Below are 12,007 nucleotides of genomic sequence, written 5' to 3' on the forward strand. Positions count from 1 at the left end.
CCTAAGTCTACTGCTCCTAGAGCCCCTGTCCCTGCAGCAGTCGACTGCTGACCCATACCTCCTCAGGAAACAATCAAACCCAGTTCTCTCTCAGTCTCTGTGGGGTGTCTGGGTCCTGGTACACACAAGGTATGTTTGAGCCCTCTGAGCTTCTCTGGTAGGTATGGGGTTTGATTCTAAAGGTGATTATGCCCCTCCTACAGTCTTGCTGTGGTTTCTCCTTTGCCCCTGGACATGGGGTAGCTTGTCAAAGTTGCTCCAGCACCATGCAGCCACTGCTCCAATGGTGTGCAGCTACCGCTCCAGCACCTATGGTCTTTCTGGGGCTTCTCTGCTCTTGGACATGGGGTATCTCTTTACAGTCACTCCAGCACTGTTCACCTGCTGGATATAGAGAGATCCATAATGGACATCTTCATATCTGCAATTTTTTAAAGAACTAGTCAGTAGCTCTCATGCCAGATTTTGGGTAACCTTTTGTACACGACTGAACGACTTCACTTTTCACTTTCACTTTGTACTAATTACTTCAACTGTTCATTTCAGTTCAGTTCAGTTGCTCAGTCATGTCTGACTCTTTGCGACACCATGAATCACGGCACGCCAGGCCTCCCTGTTCATCACCATCTCCGGGGTTCACTCAGACTCACGTCAATCGAGTCTGTGATGCCATCCAGCCATCTCATCCTCTGTCGACCCTTCTCCTCCTGCCCCCAATCCCTCCAGCATCAGAGTCTTTTCCAATGAGTCAACTCTTCACATGAGGTGGCCAAAGTACTGGAGTTTCAGCTTTAGCACCATTCCTTCCAAAGAAATCCCAGGGCTCATCTCCTTCAGAATGGAATGGTTGGATCTCCCTGCAGTCCAAGGGACTCTCAAGAGTCTTCTCCAACACCACAGTTCAAAAGCATCAATTCTTCTGCGCTCAGCCTTCTTCACAGTCCAACTCTCACATCCATACATGACCACAGGAAAGACCATAGCCTTGACTAGATGGACCTTAGTCGGCAAAGTAATGTCTCTGCTTTTGAATATGCTATCTAGGTTGCTCATAACTTTTCTTCCAAGAACTAAGTGTCTTTTAATTTCATGGCTGCAATCACCATCTGCAGTGATTTTGGAGCCCCCAAAATTAAAGTCTGACACTGTTTCCACTGTTTCCCCATCTATTTCCCATGAAGTGATGGGACCGGATGCCATGATCTTCGTTTTCTGAATGTTGAGCTTTCAGCCAACTTTTTCACTCTCCTCTTTCACTTTCATCAAGAGGCTTTTTAGTTCCTCTTCACTTTCTGCCATAAGGGTGGTGTCATCTGCGTATCTGAGGTTATTGATATTTCTCCCAGCAATCTTGATTCCAGCTTGTGTTTCTTCCAGTCCAGTGTTTCTCATGGTGTACTCTGCATAGAAGTTAAATAAGCAGGGTGACAACATGCAGCCTTGACGTACTCCTTTTCCTATTTGGAACCAGTCTGTTGTTCCATGTCCAGTTCTAACTGTTGCTTCCTGACCTGAATACAGATTTCTCAAGAGGCAGGTTAGGTGGTCTGGTATTCCCATCTCTTTCAGAAGTTTCCACAGTTTATTGTGATCCACACAGTCAAAGGCTTTGGCATAGTCAATGAAGCAGAAATAGATGTTTTTCTGGAACTCTCTTGCTTTTTCCGTGATCCAGCGGATGTTGGCAATTTGATCTCTGGTTCCTCTGCCTTTTCTAAAGCCAGCTTGAACATCGGGGAGTTCACGGATCACGTATTGCTGAAGCCTGGCTTGGAGAATTTTGAACATTACTTTACTAGCATGTGAGATGAGTGCAATTGTGCGGTAGTTTGAGCATTCTTTTGCATTGCCTTTCTTTGGAATTGGAATGAAAACTGACCTTTTCCAGTCCTGTGGCCACTGCTGAGTTTTCCAAATTTGCTGGCATATTGAGTGCAGCACTTTCACAGCATCATCTTTCAGGATTTGAAACAGCTCCACTAGGATTCCATCACCTCCACTAGCTTTGTTCATAGTGATGCTTTCTAAGGCCCACTTGACTTCACTTTCCAAGATGTCTGCCTCTAGGTTAGTGATCACATCATCATGATTATCTGGGTCGTGAAGATCTTTTTTGTGTAGTTCTTCCATGTATTCTTGCCACCTCTTCTTAATATCTTCTACTTCTGTTAGGTCCATACCATTTCTGTCCTTTATGGAGCCCATCTTTCCATGAAATGTTGCTTTGGTATCTCTAATTTTCTTGAAGAGATCTCTAGTCTTTCCCATTCTGTTGTTTTCCTCTATTTCTTTGCATTGATCACTGAAGAAGGCTTTCTTATCTCTTCTTGCTATTCTTTGGAACTCTGCATTCAGATGCTTATATCTTTCCTTTTCTCCTTTGCTTTTCACCTCTCTTCTTTTCACAGCTATTTGTAAGGCCTCCCCAGACAGCCATTTTGCTATTTTGCATTTCTTTTCCATGGGGATGGTCTTGATCCCTGTCTCCTATACAATGTCACGAACCTTATTCCATAGTTCATAAGGCACTCTATCTATTAGATCTAGGCCCTTAAATCTATTTCTGACTTCCACTGAATAATCATAAAGGATTTGATTTAGGTCATACCTGAATGGTCTAGCGGTTTTCCCTACTTTCTTCAATTTAAATCTGAATTTGGTAATAAGGAGTTCATGATCTGAGCCACAAAACAGTCATCTTCAAGTACATGAGGGAAGCAGAGACACCAGAAATGATGACACTAAGCCCTGGAGATCCTGGTTAATGGATAACTCATGAGAGTACAGTAAACTCATTTTGTTTCATTCTATATTTGTTGAGTACCTGTGCCCAGACATGCACTGAGGGTGCCAAGATAAATAACACGTGGCTCCTGCCCTCGAGAGGCCATAGTCCAGGCAGGGACTTTCACCTAAGCACTTACAGTCCTGTATAATATACCTAAAGTTCTAAAGCTGTGTAAGGCATGATGATAATACAGAGATAGGAGAACATAATTCTACTGGGAGTGGTCAAAGAAGGCTTTCCAGAAAAGGTGACCTATTAACTGAGTTTAGAGTAATGAATAGGTTTAACCGTGGCTTTAAGCTGTTACCTCTTCCCACCACACCCCTGCTTCATGAACCTTGTGCTACCTACTTTGCCACTCTTAACTAAACCATAGATTTTTCCTTAATTGCAATGCCCTCCATCTGTCAGTTCAGTTTAGTTCAGTCACTCAATCATGTCTGACTCTTTGCAACCCCATGCACTGCAGCACACCAGGCTTCCCTGTCCATCACTAACTCCCAGAGCTTGCTCAAACTCATGTCCATTGACTTGGTGGTGACATCCAACCCTCTCATCTCTGTCATCCCCTTCTCCTTCTTCCTTCAATCTTTCCCAGCATCAGAGTCTTTCCCAATGAGTCCGTTCTACACATCAGGTGGTCAAAGTATTGGAGCTTAAGTTTCATCATCAGTCCTTGCAATGAGTATTCAGGACTGATTTCCTTTAGGATGGACTGGTTGGATCTCCTTGCAGTCCAAGGGACTCTCAAGAGTCTTCTCCAACACCACAGTTCAAAAGCATCAATACTTTGGCAGTCAGCTTTCTTTATGGTCCAACTCTTATATCCATACATGCCAAGAAAATGCACTGGTTGTAGCAAACACCCTCTTCCAACAACACAAGAGAAGACTTTACACATGGACATCACCAGATGGTCAACACCGAAATCAGATTGATTATATTCGCTGCAGCAAAAGATGGAGAAGCTCTATACAGTCAACAAAAACAAGACCAGGAGCTGACTGTGGCCCAGATCATGAACTCCTTATTACCAAATTCAGACTTAAATTAAAGAAAATAGGGAAAACCGCTAGACCATTCAGGTATGACCTAAATCAAATCCCTTATGATTATACAGTGGAAGTGAGAAATAGATTTAAGGGCCTAGATCTGATAGATAGAGTGCCTTATGAACTATGGAATGAGGTTCGTGACATTGTACAGGAGACAGGGATCAAGACCATCCCCATGGAAAAGAAATGCAAAATAGCAAAATGGCTTTCTGAGGAGGCCTTACAAATAGCTGTGAAAAGAAGAGAGGTGAAAAGCAAAGGAGAAAAGGAAAGATATAAGCATCTGAATGCAGAGTTCCAAAGAATAGCAAGAAGAGATAAGAAAGCATTCTTCAGCGATCAATGCAAAGAAATAGAGGAAAACAACAGAATGGGAAAGACTAGAGATCTCTTCAAGAAAAATAGAGATATCAAGGGAACAGTTCATGGAAAGATGGGCTCGATAAAGGACAGAAATGGTATGGACCTAACAGAAGTAGAAGATATTAAGAAGAGGTGGCAAGAATACATGGAAGAACTACACAAAAAAGATCTTCACGACCCAGATAATCATGATGATGTGATCACTAACCTAGAGGCAGACATCTTGGAAAGTGAAGTCAAGTGGGCCTTAGAAAGCATCACTACGAACAAAGCTAGTGGAGGTGATGGAATCCTAGTGGAGCTGTTTCAAATCCTGTGGGCCTTAGAAAGCATCACTACGAACAAAGCTAGTGGAGGTGATGGAATCCTAGTGGAGCTGTTTCAAATCCTGAAAGATGATGCTGTGAAAGTGCTGCACTCAATATGCCAGCAAATTTGGAAAACTCAGCAGTGGCCACAGGACTGGAAAAGGTCAGTTTTCATTCCAATTCCAAAGAAAGGCAATGCAAAAGAATGCTCAAACTACCGCACAATTGCACTCATCTCACATGCTAGTAAAGTAATGTTCAAAATTCTCCAAGCCAGGCTTCAGCAATACGTGATCCGTGAACTCCCCGATGTTCAAGCTGGCTTTAGAAAAGGCAGAGGAACCAGAGATCAAATTGCCAACATCCGCTGGATCACGGAAAAAGCAAGAGAGTTCCAGAAAAACATCTATTTCTGCTTCATTGACTATGCCAAAGCCTTTGACTGTGTGGATCACAATAAACTGTGGAAACTTCTGAAAGAGATGGGAATACCAGACCACCTAACCTGCCTCTTGAGAAATCTGTATGCATGTCAAGAAGCAACAGTTCAAACTGGACATGGAACAACAGACTGGTTCCAAATAGGAAAAGGAGTACGACAAGGCTGTATGTTGTCACCCTGCTTATTTAACTTCTATGCAGAGTACATCATGAGAAACACTGGACTGGAAGAAACACAAGCTGGAATCAAGATTGCTGGGAGAAATATCAATAACCTCAGATATGCAGGTGACACTACTCTTATGGCAGAAAGTGAAGAGGAACTAAAAAGCCTCTTGATGAAAGTGAAAGAGGAGAGTGAAAAAGTTGGCCTAAAGCTCACGACTCAGAAAACGAAGATCATGGCATCTGGTCCCATCACTTCATGGGAAATAGATGGGGAAACAGTGGAAACAGTGTCAGACTTTAATTTTGGGGGCTCCAAAATCACTGCAGATGGTGATTGCAGCCATGAAATTAAAAGACACTTAGTTCTTGGAAGAAAAGTTATGAGCAACCTAGATAGCATATTCAAAAGCAGAGACATTACTTTGCCGACTAAGGTCCATCTAGTCAAGGCTATGGTCTTTTCTGTGGTCATGTATGAATGTGAGAGATGGACTGTGAAGAAGGCTGAGCACCGAAGAATTGATGCTTTTGAACTGTGGTGTTGGAGAAGACTCTTGAGAGTCCCTTGGACTGCAGGGAGATCCAACCATTCCATTCTGAAGGAGATCAGCCCTGGGATTTCTTTGGAAGTAATAATGATGCTAAAGCTGTAACTTCAGTACTTTGACCACCTCATGTGAATAGTTGACTCATTGGAAAAGACTCTGATGCTGGGAGGGATTGGGGGCAGGAGGAGAAGGGGAACACCGAGGGTGAGATGGCTGGATGGCATCACGGACTCGATGGGCGTGAGTCTGAGTGAACTCCAGGAGATGGTGGTGAACAGGGAGGCCTGGCATGCTGTGATTCATGAGGTCGCAAAGAGTCAGACACGACTGAGCGGCTGATTTGAACTGAACTGAACTGAACTGACCTGTCGGCAAAGTAATGTCTCTGTTTTTTAATATGCTGTCTACGTAGATCATAGTTTTTCTTCCAAGGAGCAAGCGTCTCTTAATTTTGTGGCTGCAGCCACCATCCACAGTGATTTTGGAGCCTAAGAAAATAAAGTCTGTCACTGTTTCTGTTATTTCCTCATCTATTTGCCATGAAATGATGGGACCAGATGCCATGATCTTCATTTTAAGTTTTAAGCCAAGTTTTTCCACTCTCCTCTTTCACTTTCATCAAGAGGCTCTTTTGTCTATAGCTTAAAAAAAAAGGAAAAGAAACCTTACTTGTCTTTCAAGGCCTATCTCTAGCACACTCTAAACCAGAGGTCAGAAAACTATAGCTTGTGAATCAAATTTGGTCCACTATCAGCTTTTATAAATAAAGTTTTATTGGAACACAGTTATATTCATTCATCTATCACATTATAGTGACCTTGGGATTACAATGGCAGGATTAAGCAGTTGTTTCAGAGAGGGCATGGTCTCTAAAACGATGTGTCCTTGAGATAATTGTTTTTCAACCTTCATGTTTCAATTTCCTTATGAGTCACATGGTAGTAACTATAAAAGCTGCAGTATGTTTTTATGATTAAATAATTTTATAATGATTAAAGGTATGTTTGGTGGATCTGTGATGGGGCACCCTGATCCCTCTTCTGAATGAGGATCTATTTCTTTAGTTGTCAAAAGATAGTGCTTACAACCTTCTGCTGTAGTGGAAGAAAACTTTACCTCAGGACATGACACATTTATGGGGCAGCCCCCATCTAATGACTAATTACCCTGAGAAGTATAGACTTACCCCCCCACCCCTCAACTCGGATCTGTACTAGCACCAGAGGGCCCCATGATCATGGAAATTCAGCCTTTTCATGAGTTCAATCTGGTTCCTTCCCTAGGTTCCTTCCATAGGTGTTGATCTCAAGAGCACTTCTTAAACTCCTTCTCAGGGTCTGCATTCAGTGATTCCCAGCTGTGATAGTAGATACCAGGATTGGTCCCCCAGTTAGACACTAAGATGGCATTTTGGGGCTGATCACTTTCTCCTGGCTGCCACTGCAGGTGCTGTCGCTGGTGCTGAACACACATAGCCCAGACAGCTGTGCGGTGTTTCACCAGTGGTGGCTTACTAGTGGAGGGGGATGTGCTGGCTGATGCTGTGTGTCAGGCATTTGAGAAATAAGAGGAAAATAGTGATCTCAGGAACAGTGGACTGTCTAGCCATTGTCAAGTTCCACTGATGTCTTGGAAATGGATAATGAAAGAGCTGAGATGGATTTATCAACAATTAAAAGCTAAGTATAAAGACCAGAGGGCCTCACTGGAAACATTAAAAAAGCTCTTACATCTTAAATTGAGGGTAAGAGGTCCAAATATGAGGACCAAGGCCAGGATTTAATGGTAAGAGTAGCTGAGGCAGATTTGTTATGCCAGGGTTGGGAAAAGTGGGCCTCTGTTACAAGGAATGGCTGTATCTCTGTTGATTCCCCCTCACCTCACCCCCAGGAATCTTTAATCTCCAGGTTATCCTGAACTCCCACCCCCCGAAGCCTGCAAAAATGTCCCACTCAACCTCTGTGTTAAGGGTTAGATACACATCCACAAACACACACACACACACATTTGATGCTTAAATTTAATCTTCTGTACTCATTCAAGATCCCCTCCATCTCCTCTCCCAATCACCAGGTCAGTAACTAGGATTAAATCACAAAATACTTCTGCCAAGGACCTACTAGAACTGCTAAGGGAGAAAAAGAACTGTACTCCTATAGTCTTTTATTTCAAGACTAATAAACTGGGGAAATAGGCATGGGACTGGATTCTGAGGGTGCTTGACCAAAGTGGGTGGAAGATAAATTTGAATATAAGAGAGTTTACCAGTATGAGAACATTTGCCTGCAATACAGGATGTAATCATATCCTGTAGAAGGAATGTGAGCATGTCGTAGGCTAGTTGCTAGAAACAGGGAAAAAGCATTGCCACATACTGAGATAGAAATGATGGAATTGATGTGCCAGACGGCTTTACATAATACAGAAAGGAAGAGTGTGTTCAACAGCTCTTCTCCCTTGATCAATTTGACAGTAAATGACATGCACAGGAATCCAAGCCTAGTTTTATTATTGTTAAATCATTCTGAAGATCTACAAATCAGTCAAGAGGATGCAGATTTGTCTCAAGAATAGGATGCCAAGAATGACCCATAGGGACACAGTAGTCTAGACACACAGAGATTCTCAGACCACTGAGAGTTTTGCTGGTTCCAAATAATTGTAGTTCCCGGAATCCTGTTACCTCCTATCACCACATCCCCAGCTAGATATCCCTGTACCTGTCCTAGGTATGTAGATTTGTGGCTCTGGCTTATGAGACCCCATTATGTAGGGCAGCCCTGTATGATTATGCCTGGCTATGAGATAGGGCCCATCATTTCCAAGGACAAAGTGTAACAAGGGAAGAAAAAGAGGAAGCTGGGTGCCCCTTGTGTGATCATCAGTTTCAGAACTATTCTTCTTTAATAATAGAAGTAATTTTTGCTTAGGAAGAAGTCTCTGAGCTTTCTCTTTTCTGGACTCCATCTATAGGATCCACCTATTTGCAGATTCCAGCATGTCAGCTTTTTTACATGAATTCTTTTCTGTTTTAAAAATCAGCAATGTATATAGCTTGGACATCCCTGCTGCTGCTGCTGTCGCTTCAGTCGTGTCCGACTCTGTGTGACCCCATAGACAGCAGCCCACTAGGCTCCTCTGTCCCTGGGATTCTCCAGGCAAGAATACTGGAGTGGGTTTCCATTTCCTTCTCCAATGCAGGAAAGTGAAAAGTGTTATTTGGAATGTCAAGCTGAGAATGCTTCCTTTTAGATTAGCCAAGTGACCTTAGCCCACAAATAAATTATTTCCTGTCATTTGTTTTTAAATTCCATGGCCTTCATCATCCTGATTTCCCATGGGCAGAATTCATTTTCATACTGGTCACAATTTAAGGGGGGTTATAAAAGCTCTCTTATTTCCTGTTATATTAACTGACTTCATAGAAATATAGTCCTCAAAAGTGTTTAAATTCCACTATAATCAACAATGTTGTAACTCTATGAATGGGGTTCAGAGTAGCACTGCATATTGCAGTGCTGCCTAAATGCAAGGTTCAAGACAAGCCCAGGAGCCTGCTGTGAGAACTGAGTAAGTAAGTGTTAGTCTCTCTGCTGCTGCTGCTGCTGCTAAGTCGCTTCAGTCGTGTCCGACTCTCTGCAGCCCCATAGGTGGCAGCCCACCAGGCTCCCCCATCCCTGGGATTCTCCAGGCAAGAACGCTGGAGTGGGTTGCCATTTCCTTCTCCGATGCAAGAAAGTGAAAAGTGAAAGTGAAGTCGCTCAGTCATGTCTGACTCTTAGCGACCCCATAGACTGCAGCCTACCAGGCTCCTCCGTCTATGGGATTTTCCAGGCAAGAGTAATGGAGAGGGTTGCCATTGCCTTCTCAGTCGTGCCCAACTCTTTGCGACCCCATGGACTGCAGCCCATCAGGCTCCTCTGTCCATGAGATTTCCCAGGAAAGGATACTAGAGTGGGTTGGCATTTACTTCTCCAGGGGATCTTCTCAACCCAGGGATCAAACCTGGGTCTCCTGCACTGCAGGCAGATTCTTTACCAACTGATCTACAAGGGAAGCCCTAGCCAGTCTTAAATCCCATTACACTGGAATCTGAGCTATCACAGGACTGTGTTACCATCATTTCATTCCATGTTTAGGAAACTAGTCTTTGGTTGCACGTGAAACTCTCCCTGTATTTCTCATTTACCATAGAATAACCAATTAGATTCTCTCTTTACTCCTTGTCTAGAGTGGAAATCATTGTTATAATGGGGAGCAGGAAGTCCATGAAAAAGAGTATAAGAGGAGAGCCAAGGGAAGGGGCTCAGCTAATAAGGATAAACACCAGTTTGCAGCTAAAACAGTTTGCTCAAATAAAAGGCCAAATAGGGAGATGGAGAGAATTTAAATTAATTGCCAAAGGTCCTAGGATCTTAGAGAACCAGCGTTCCTCTCACCTCCCTCCCCATCCCATCCCTTGGCTGATTGTAAAACCCAATTTTACATTTCCAAAGACTGCAATATACATACTGTGCTCTAGGAAGGCACTTGGTTTTTATTATGGGTTTCTGAGTGTGTATAAATCCTGCCTCAGAATCTTTTGGGAAAGAAGTTGGGTATAAAAGTATATAGAATTGAATTAATATTTATGAGACATACCAAGAATAGAAGAGCTTCTGCTTGAAGATTTTGCCTGGTTGCAGTACTGGTGCTGTTATTATAGAACAGAAGATGTCCCAGTTGACCAGGCTCCCCTGGAGGAGCTGTGGTTTTGGTGAAGAATGTGGTTGGTCCAGATCACATCCATCCATGATGTCCAGTAGCTTGGGTTTCTTTTTGGTTACCTCTCAGTTGAGTGAGATTTCTCTGGAATCACATGGTTCTATAGTTTAGGAAAAGACAATGTCAACTAAAAAAGAATTCCTACTCCATTTGTTTTGTTTTTCTACGTCAGTATCCAGAGTTAGCTGTTCATTGGCAAGACTGGCCCATTTCTTAAAAATTTTATTTATGTATTTATTATTATTATTTTGGTTGTGCTGGATCTTCATTTCTATGCATGGGCTTTCTCTAGTTGCACGAAGTGGAGCTACTCTCTTCTTGTGGTGCTTGAGCTTCTCATTGTGGTGGCTTCTCTTGTTGTGGAGCACAAACTCTAGGGTGCACAGGCTTCAGTAGTTGCAACTCATGGGCTCTAGAGTGTGGTCTTGGTAGTTGTGGCACATGGCCTTAGTTGCCCCTCAGCATGTGGAATTTTCCTGGACCAGGGATTGTACTTGTATCCCTGTCACTGACAGGTGGATTCTTTGTGTGTGTGTGTGTGTGTGTGTGTGTGTGTGTGTGTGTGTGTGTCTTTTCATACAGTATTCTTTCCTTTTTATTCATAGGGGTTCTTTAAAAAATTTTTTATTTATTTTAATTGGAGGCTAATTACAGTATTGTAGTGGTTTTTGCCATACATTGGCATGAATCAGCCATGGGTGTACCTGTGTTCCCCATCCTGAACCACCCCCCACCTCCCTCCCCATCCTATCCCTCTGGGTCATCCCAGTGCACCAGCCATGAGCACCCTGTCTCTTGCATCAAACCTGGACTGGCAATCTCTTTCACATATGATAATATACATGCTTCAGTGCTATTCTCTTAAATCATCCCACCCTCACCTTCTTCCACAGAGTCCAAAAGACTGATCTATACATCTGTGTCTCTTTTGCTGTCTTGCATACAGGGTTATTGCTACCATCTTTCTAAATTACATATATATGCATTAGTATACTGTATTGGTGTCTTTCTTTCTGACTTACTTCACTCTGTATAATAGGCTCAAGTTTCATCCACCTCATTAGAACTGATTCAAATGTATTCTTTTTAATAGCTGACTAATATTCCATTGTGTATGTTTACTAATATATTATCCATTCATCTGCTGATGGATATCTAGGTTGCTTCCATGTCCTGGCTATTATAAATAGTGCTGTGATGAACATTGGGGTACACGTATCTCTTTCAATTCTGGTTTCCTTGGTGTGTATGCCCAGCAGGGGGATTGCTGGGTCATATGGCAGTTCTATTTCCAGTTTTTTAAGGAATCTCCACACTGTTCTCCATAGTGGCTGTACTAGTTTGCATTCCCACCAACAGTGTAAGAGGGTTCTCTTTTCTTCACACCTTCTCCAGCATTTATTGTTTGTAGATTTTAGGATAGCAGCCATTCTGACCGTCATGAGATGCTACCTCATTGTGGTTTTGATTTGCATTTCTCTGATAATGAGTGATGTTGAGCATCTTTTCATGTGTTTGTTAGCCATCTGTATGTCTTCTTTGGAGAAATGTCTGTTTAGTTCTTTGGCCCAT

The 12,007-nt window shown here is 42.8% G+C and overlaps 1 long non-coding RNA gene across 1 annotated transcript in view; it reads right to left on the minus strand.

Moving 5' to 3' along the window:
* LOC102170604 overlaps nt 1-12,007 on the minus strand; it is a 254,976-nt gene that overhangs the window by 20,614 nt on the left and 222,355 nt on the right. The window lies entirely within an intron of this gene.

The sequence above is a fragment of the Capra hircus genome, chromosome 8 (assembly GCF_001704415.2).
Source record: "Capra hircus breed San Clemente chromosome 8, ASM170441v1, whole genome shotgun sequence".
NCBI classification, from domain to species: domain Eukaryota; kingdom Metazoa; phylum Chordata; class Mammalia; order Artiodactyla; family Bovidae; genus Capra; species Capra hircus.